Genomic DNA, 9,188 nt, shown 5'->3' on the forward strand with positions numbered 1-9,188 from the left:
GGCTTGAAAGAAAGGTTCCATCTCATTCAAGGAGGCTTCTGGCCACCTTCCTACCTGCTACTTCAGGGTGTAGCACAGTAAGATTACATTTGGAGACTGGCCCGATAATAAGCATTTCCCAAAGCACCCATGAAGCCAAGGGGGGGTATATGGATGTAAGGATGTAAGAGATGAAGACTGGGTTCCATTCCCAGTACCTCCTCCACTCCCTAACACACGGTGAGCAGCCTTGTAATAACAAATTGTTTAGTCTGGAAAAAAAAACAAACTGTAAGTAGTCAAAGGTCACTTCCAGAGTCACTTTTGAGAACTGAGTGATAAATGTATTATACAACAGGTCCTGTTCTTTTTTCTAATGAGTAAAAAGAAAAGGCGGTGGAATGGTAAAGTTCCAGACAAATGTGAAGAACTGCCTATTGACGGTCACGTTTCTTAGGTTTTATTTGCCTTTTTTTGTTCAGCAACAAAACTTGTGTAAACATTTCTGGTTGTCAGACAAGCTTCTCGGCAGTATTATTCATAATTGCTCTCTCTACTTTTATACCTTGCATTCATTCATTTGGATTTTTAAAAATTAACAAAGTAATATAAAGCCAAATGACATATTTTTTAAAAAATGATATTCTCTGCTATTTCCTCTTCAGTTTTTCCCCACCTCCATCCCAAAGTAACTTGTGACAACAGTTTGGAATGTTTCAAGCCATTCCTTTCTTTACTCACACATCTTACTTTTTAAAATTGCTTTTGGCTCACTAAGATGACGATCATTCTTTTTCAGTTCTTATATTGTTTGAGTTCTAAGGAGTACTGGGCTTGGATGATTAACCATTCTCTTTTAGAATTCTAATTTTGTTTTTGCTTTTATGACCACTTATTTTTTCTGGTTTCTCTTCTAATTTGTGGTCATTCTTCTAGATATTTGTTACTCTCTCTAATTTCTACATCTGCCTGTGAACTTCAGAGTTTTCTGCTATGAGGCATAACCATGTCTTAAGAAATTTCATGCATAGAACAGTACATTTGGGGAAAAATAACAATTTATTCAATCTCTTCATTTTTATTGGTAAAGAAAGCAAGGCAGAAAGTATGTCTAAGTCACCTTACAGATGACGCTAGAACAGGATCCTGATTTAAAATTTCCATCACCAACAGATAAGCAATCCATTGTTTCCTGATCTATTTCTTTAACTTTTTTTTTTTTTTTTTTTTGGTTTGGTATTAGCAGAATTACAAAGTACATTCAATCTTGTCTTAAGATGTTTTTATAACCCTAGTGATAACCAGGATATCTCAATAGTATGCAGAACTTATTTGAAGAGATCAGCATAAAGAATTAGAAAACTATTTGATTTGCTTTAATTATCTTGAGAACAAAGAAAAGGTAACACTTCTTTAAGACCCGAGATAATTATGATCAACACAGAAAGAGACCTGAAGTTCTCTGTGGTGAAACTCCTCCCAATAGCATTTAGGAAACTACAGGTGACTGAAGCAGCCCTGATTCAAATTCATTAATTGCTTCTAAGGTCAACACAAAACAAAACCCCAGAAAAACAAAACAAAAAAACACCGAGTCAGCACTGAAGAAGGTCTGTGGGTTTCAATTATGTGCACGCTTAGGCTAAGTTTTTTCTGTGTGCACAATGTTTCCCAAAGCAAAAAATGCAGGTCTAACAGCAGAAAAGATCATCTGAAGCTTGGATCATTTTGTAACAGCTGAGCCATAAAGCATTACAGGAATACAAACCACACAGTCTTGGACAGCCTGTTCTAATCCAGGCTGTGTCGCAGCTTACCAGAGGTAGCAGGTAGTGACATGGAACTCTGTGAATTAGTTTCTGTAGATGCCTCAAAACCTGAAAACAAAAAATATAAATTAGCAAAGGTGATCATTAAAGCTCCATGTGCAGTAGGGTGAGAAGTTCTAACAGCAGAAACACCTACATCCTGAATTCCTTCCTTTGGTTCAGAAAGCAGTTGAAGATGGAGACACTGGAGCAGGAAGAGAAAATCTCTGAGATGGTCTCAGCTGCCAGTCACAGCCCTTCGTCGATTTCTGTTCAATAAGCCACGACACCTGTAAGCTAAGGGCTCGGCTGAGGCTGGCACTGGCCGCATAGCTGCTCTGCTTCGCCCACAGTCTACCTCCTCATTGTCCCCATTTCCATGCACTCTGACCCTCAGGACCACTGTGTCTCAGAGTCAGCTCCCCAGGATATCCAGTCCATGAAAAAGTGGGGTGCTTCCCCCATGCCTTAAGCCAAATGTGTGGGCTTGAAGGGAGCCACTGAAAAGCTTGATATGCATCCCCAGGGTTTAGGAAACATAGTGGTCCCTTGTGCCTGAAAAAGGACCAGAGGTGAAAAGACTCAAGAGGAGGAGGAGAAAGAGGAGGAGGAGGAGAAGAAGGAGGAGAAGGAGGAGGAGGAGGAGGAAGAAGAAGAAGAAGAAGAAGAAGAAGAAGAGGAAGGAGAAGAAGAAGAAGAAGAAGAAGAAGAAGAAGAAGAAGAAGAAGAAGAAGAAGAAGAAGAAGGAGAAGAAAACTGCACTTGGAAGGAGTTGCTTCATACCAACAACCAACCACCACAAGTATATCATGAAAACATTATCTGATTGTCACACAGGAGCCTGTGGCCTTGTGTATTAATCACTTTCTCATTGCTGGGATAAAATACTCAATACTTAAAATTTAAAGGAGAAGAAGCTTATTTCAGCTCATGGTTTCAGAGGGTTCAGCCCACAGTCAGCTGACCCCAGGCAGAAATAGTATGGTGCAAGGGCATGGCAGAGTCAAGCTGTTTAACCCACTGCCACCAGGAAACAGAAGAGGAAGATGTGGGAGAAAAACACAGCTTTACAGGGCCCACCCTCAGTAACCCGTCTCTTTCATCCAGGCCCCGCCTCCTCATGGCACATTTATCTATGAACTCATGAGTGAACTAATCCATTGATAAATATAGTACCCCCAAGATCCAATCACCTTCTGAAAGTCCCACTTCTGAACACATGAGATCGAACAGCTTGTAAGCCACAAGTCAAGGGTGGAGACCATGTTTTACGTTAGAGCCAGCTCCAACTAGATGGTACTGAATCCCTGAACATCAGAGTCAAAGACTTTTAATCTGTATCTGGATTCAGTGAGAAGGATGCTAAACCTGATTCGGAACATCTGTCACAGAGGCAGGAAGGGAGACATTGCCACATGTCTTTGCTATTTCTGAATAGGCCAATAAAGATGATGAACTACGTGAATTACTAATTACTTGACATAATAATAAGTATAATGTGATATTCCATTCTCCATTGGTATATTTTCAAAGAGACATCCTAGGTCACATTTCTCTTCTGATGGTTCCACACTTCAAAGTAATTCACAAGGCCCTACATAATTTGATCTTCATCAAGCTTTTCATGTAGTCCTAAATGATGCAGGTCACTTTTTCACATTTCTTTCTTTCTTTCTTTTTGTTTTTTGTACCAAGGATCGAGCTCACCACCTCATGCTTGCCAGGCAGGCGCTTATGCTGCTGAGCGAAGTCCCTGGCCTTCACCTTTCTTTTTTATCTTGAAGTCTTTTGACATAGATATCCCCTTGCCTGGAATTTTTCCCCCTTGCCTTCTAACTTATTTTTTTGGGGGCTCAACTATCTTGTCTTCTAAGAAGTTTATATCCATGAGACATATTTACCCATCAAAAATTGACTCTTTTACTCACTTTAGATATCTCTATCATATATCACAAAACACAGACTATGTTGCTATATCTTTATTCTACAAGGACTGTAAACAACACACAGTGAGTGTAGGTTCTCATTTATCTTTGTTCCTTAGTCTGCAGTACGGTTGCCAGCACACAATAAGCATCCAGCATTTTTTACAAAAGAAATATACAATGGCTACCACATTATGAGATCTTTCATCCACTAGGTCCGAACTGCACATGATGTTGAAACTCTTGGGCCAAGTTGCTTATAGAGGTTTGTCTATTGTTTCTCATAAAACTCAGAATCGAAATTCCAGGGGAACTTTTATAGTGTAGAAAATAATTCATCCCACTAAATAGCAAAGGAATCTTTGCTATTTAAAGAAGGAAATCTTACCTGACAAAGAGATTAATGTTCAGGCAGAATGTATTTGCACAGCTGCAAAACTCTCTCTCAAAAAAGATGTTTGAGCTTCTCTCTCTTTATGTAAGACATTTGGTGACCAAGTGATAGCATTAAACCAGTTATACAGAGCCTGGAGAACCATAGAAAGCAACCTGAAACGTTGTTCATCAAACCCTCTGAAAGATTTCCATTTTCTTATGTGCGTGACGAGGGATGGTGGGGAAATGAGCACAGTCTTTGGGTGATAAAGCCTTTCTGAGTCCACCATGAATCAGGGAAAATGGCAGCCTGTCTGACCAGGTGTCTAGACAACCCATCAGCAGTCTGACCACAGGACGGACTCCAGGAGTAACTCTGAAGCTATCAAAACAAAGTCTGAAGTTTGGTCTACAGTTTGTTCCATTAGTTCAGCTTCTTTTTGCTCTGCAACCACCTTGCTGAGTGGAGAACTGAAGTGATGTAATTCATAAGAAATCATGTTTAGCCCCAGTTGCCTAGAATACTTTTTCAATAGTGTTCATAAAGAGACTGTATTACAAGGCCATATGTGACCATGAGTAATAGTCATCAAGAATCTTCTCTAGAAGTCAAAAGGAGCTGAAAACTTGTTCAAACATCATGCATACAAGTGGCATCTCTGTAGAGAGCTCCTCTGGCTGAGCCCATGGCCCAGAGCTTTGAGGTTGTGAGTGCCTCCAATTGTGGATTCACATAGGAAGGACACTTGGCACCTTCAGTGGTTAAATCTGAACTCTTAAATTTTAGGACAGTGAGACATGGATTCTTGAATAGGTAAGCAGTGGGGCTTAGGGGCTTGATGGCACCTTACATTCACTAAACTTGCCAGTGGGGTGGAGGCAGCTATGGGGAGAGCTAAGGGACTCCATTCTTGGGATCAAAGATCTTTTAAATAATTACTAAAGTGGGAATAAGGGACTTTGACATGTTCTACAATTAAATTTTTTTGGGAACCTTTCCATGGTATCTAGCATTTTTGTCTCTTGAACAAATATACTTAGTGAAGAATCAAAATGGTATAACACAAAAGGAAGAAAAGGTTAAGCATCCAGAGAAAAGGTGAAAACTGCTTTAATCTGCCTTTATCAGAAGCACAAAACAGCTATTTGTCCCAGAATCTTTGGGTCCAGATCAGGGAACATTTTTGCTTCTTTATAAATACATGTGAAAGAGTGACAGTGATCAAAGTCCTGGTCGCCATTGCCTGTATACAACCTCTGAATAACCAGCCCACTAGGATGACCCTCCAGCAGCATATCCTCGGAAGTCAAACCGATGTAGCTTTAAGAACACAAAGTAATACAATGAAGAACCCAAACTATTCACAGCGCGGGCTATTTTGGCCCATTGCTCTGTAACACCCTTGTTTTCAGCCATTGTCCATTGTACCACCTGGTCCTCTGGTCAGTCGGATGTTCCCAGCCTGTCTGCTGCTATCGATAATCTGCTCTCCCGCCAGCAGAGACTTCTCAAAAGAGTCATCTGTTTTCCTGAACTTAGGCCCACCACTGTAAATTTCAGATGAAGTGAATCTGAGGTTGAACTCAGACTTACCCTCTGAGTACTGCCCACCAGCCTGCCTCTGCCTTCTGGGAGCTCTGAGGGCTTTCTTGCCTCTGACCCCAGTTTAATGCTTCCTGATTTCTTCTTGACCTTGTCATTGTGAAGACCTATGTCTGTAAATGCTCTTATAAACTTGTTGAACCCTTACCAAGTAAGCAGTTCATGTGCTTTAACTCCTCCAGCCTTCTCAACAGCCTCTCCATCTTACAAATGAAGAGCACCAACCTGAGAGGCTAAGTGGCTTGCTCAAGGTCCCCCGCTGTTAAGCGGAGAGTCCAGGAAATCCAACAAGTGGTATGCTCTGAACCTCTGCCTTATTTTCAGTCAAGTATCACTAGTTCCTTATAGCATGTGTGCTTTGTTTATATGTTGAATTATCTTCACAACAAAGTAGGTGTGATTATCAGCCTCATTTTCTAGAAAAGAAAATCGAAGCTTAGTGAGGGTTAGTCATTTGTCATTCGACTAATATGTGGTAGAGCTGAGATGAAGTCTCAAGTCATTTGACCCCAGAGCTCATATTTGCCAAAAATTGTACTACACACTTGTCTAGTAACTGATTGGCAATTATATCAGAAGCAGAAACCATATTCAGCTGACCTTTAATTCCTATTAGTGGCTTTTTGGTTTCTTTAGCAGCAGTAACACCTACTGCACGAAGTTGTCAGAAGAGCTTCAAACTAGGTTGTATATCTGTAAAAGTATTTGGCATGTATGTAGTACGATCTTGACAAATGGTAATCAGCCCTATTGTTTGAGTATTTTTTGTGACAGTCTTTGTACAGACCACTTCATATGCACTATCTTATTTAATTCTTACTTCAACATCAGGAGATGGGTACAGCTCTCAGGCTTATTTTATAGATGTGGAAACTGACATTCACACAACTAGTTAGTGCCCAAGCCTGCATAATTAGTTGTTTGATAGAATACCGTTTTACTATCTCTGACTACCTTTCTCATTGGGGGAGCCCAACAATCACTGGGTAGGGTTCAGTGAGCTGCTGGTCTTTGGCCTTCGACTCTTTAAACCACATGAATCTCAGCTTCCCCATTTGAAGTCTTTTCAGTTGGTCAGCTGAAGTGCGTGATAGCTAGAGGCACCAACCCTTTCTTATGCTGACTCTTCCTGACGCTTCCATGGGCAAATCATTGTATACAGTAAAGAGCTGGCGATTCTGTCATTATTTTAGGCCTTATAAATTATTCAGACTTAAAAAAATCCATGTTGAGTTTGTAAGTTTATGGACCAGCTGTCAGTATAGATTAAATCATGCAGATAGCTTAATGGATTATTATGAGAGACAAGTAAGCAGCCTCACCATAGAGTGAGTCAATCCCCAAAGGGCAGAGGACTGTGGACGTCTTTCCTCTGTACAATCCAGTGTCGCCTCTTCTGAGCCAGGCTGGCTTACATTTGCTGTGCAATTGCCAAATCTTCACTTCATTTTGGCTTTATAAATAGAGACACAATGTTGCCTTTTTTATAAAAGCTTAAAAAATAACCAAAAATTTGATGGTGAAGAATGGCATTTGGAATAAAGGATTAATCAGTTGTGTCACTCTGACTTGGGCAGCAAAATCAGGGCTCTTGTTTTGGGAAATACTTCTGCATGGGATAATTTCCACAGTGCCAGTCTGTTTTTCTTTTTAATATCACAGCTGATTTGCTGTGGCAGAGGCTGTTGCAAACTGTTGGCAGAGTTCCTGGTTATGAAACGCGTCTGCCAAACCACGCAGGGTAGAAAGCCATACTGTATTCTTTGATGGTGGGCTTGTTTGGCAGGGAACGGATTTGCTTAGAAAGCCTCCACTCATCTTCTCTCCTACACCTCTTCATGACCTGAACCCAGTGAACGGATCAGATTGTCCTTATGGAAGACAGTGAGGGAAGCCTTTACAAGAACTGTGGCTGAGGACTTGGTGCTCTGTTGCTTCTCGGCGGGCAGGGCAGCAGTGACCTAGGGAAATACAGCTGGTTCCTTGCTCTCCTGTAGGAGCCAGAAGTTGTTGATTCAGCCTTAATTACCAGAAACTGTTGCCAGTTCTCTTTGTAGCAGGAAACAAAATGCAGAAGTAGTAGGACTTTGATAGAGTTATACAATGTTATTCTCCCTCTCTTCTGAAAAAATCTCAGCTCTCTGGGTAATGATTATATTGCCTTTCCTTTTTCTCCGCTTCCATTCACAGATGTGGATACATGGTGAGCGTTTTCTAGAAAATTACTTCATTTGTAACCAAAATCAAGTGGGAAGGCAGCAGAAACCATGCCTGGGTGCTGACAGCTCTGTGCTCTCCACCAGTGTCACCCTCATGCCTGTCCACGCTTCCAGTGCAAGGCAAGAATGCCAGGGCTCCCATTCTTAAAGCCAGATTTTAAGCCTGAAACTCTCACAGTACTGTGTTCTTCTAAACCCTAGTGCAAAGAATTAACTTCTCATGTTCGAGTTCGGAGTCAGTGGTGAACGAAAATGAAATATTTTAATCATTTGAGGGTTGTTTTGGGGAATGAACTTCCTTTAGTGAAACAAATGAAGAATTTCCTTTTTAAATTGGCTACTGGCATTAGGATATAACTAGACAGGAAGGGAGGAATCTAGAGAACTTGAAGAGTGACTGTGGCCTTCAATTTTTTTCCCTCTCAGTTCTATAAGTCACTTAATTTACTTTTTATTTCTTCAGGAATATATTCAAGGCTGAAAACTCACAGTGGCCTCCAAAATAGAAACTAGGGAACTTTTACTGAATACTTGTCATGTACTAGACATAGTTCAAATTGTTTCATCTATATTTATGTCTTCACTTCTCACAAAATATGAAGATACTGTTTGTACCTCCACTTTGCAGAGGAGAAAATTTAGGTAATACCAGTATAAGTGAGAATGGCCATATTTTAAAAACTATTATACAGATTTAATGCTATCCCAATCAAAATATCAGTAGCATTCCTCACTGAACTAGAAACAACTCTAAATCTCATATGGAACCAGAAAAAACTTAGAATAGTAAAAAGAAATCTGGACAACAAGGGCAAGGTAGGGGACATCATGAATTCTGATTTAAAGTCATATTTCAAAGCTACAGGATAAAAACAGCATGGAACAGGCAAAAAAAACCAAACAAACAAAAACAAAACAAAACAAAAAAACAGACCTAAGCCTTAATGGAACAGAATAGAAGATGCAGAAACAACTACAAACACATTCATTCACCTTATCACTGACAAACACCTTCACTGAAACAAAGTCTCTGTAATAAATGGTACTGGGAAAACTGGTTTTCCAGGAGCAAAACATTGGACACAAATCTGCATTTTTTTCCCAGGCACTAAACTAAAACTGAAATGGGGCAAAGATCTAATTCTTAAAACAGAAACACTTATCTGCTGGAAGATAGAACAGGTAAAACTCTTGAAGACAAGAGGTATAGACAAAGACTTTATGAATAGAACTCCAATAGCACAGAAAATATTACAGAGTCAACAAATAGGATCACAAT

The sequence above is a fragment of the Cavia porcellus genome, unplaced genomic scaffold, assembly GCF_034190915.1.
Source record: "Cavia porcellus strain 051 isolate PalLab524CR breed Dunkin Hartley unplaced genomic scaffold, mCavPor4.1 scaffold_21, whole genome shotgun sequence".
NCBI classification, from domain to species: Eukaryota; Metazoa; Chordata; class Mammalia; order Rodentia; family Caviidae; genus Cavia; species Cavia porcellus.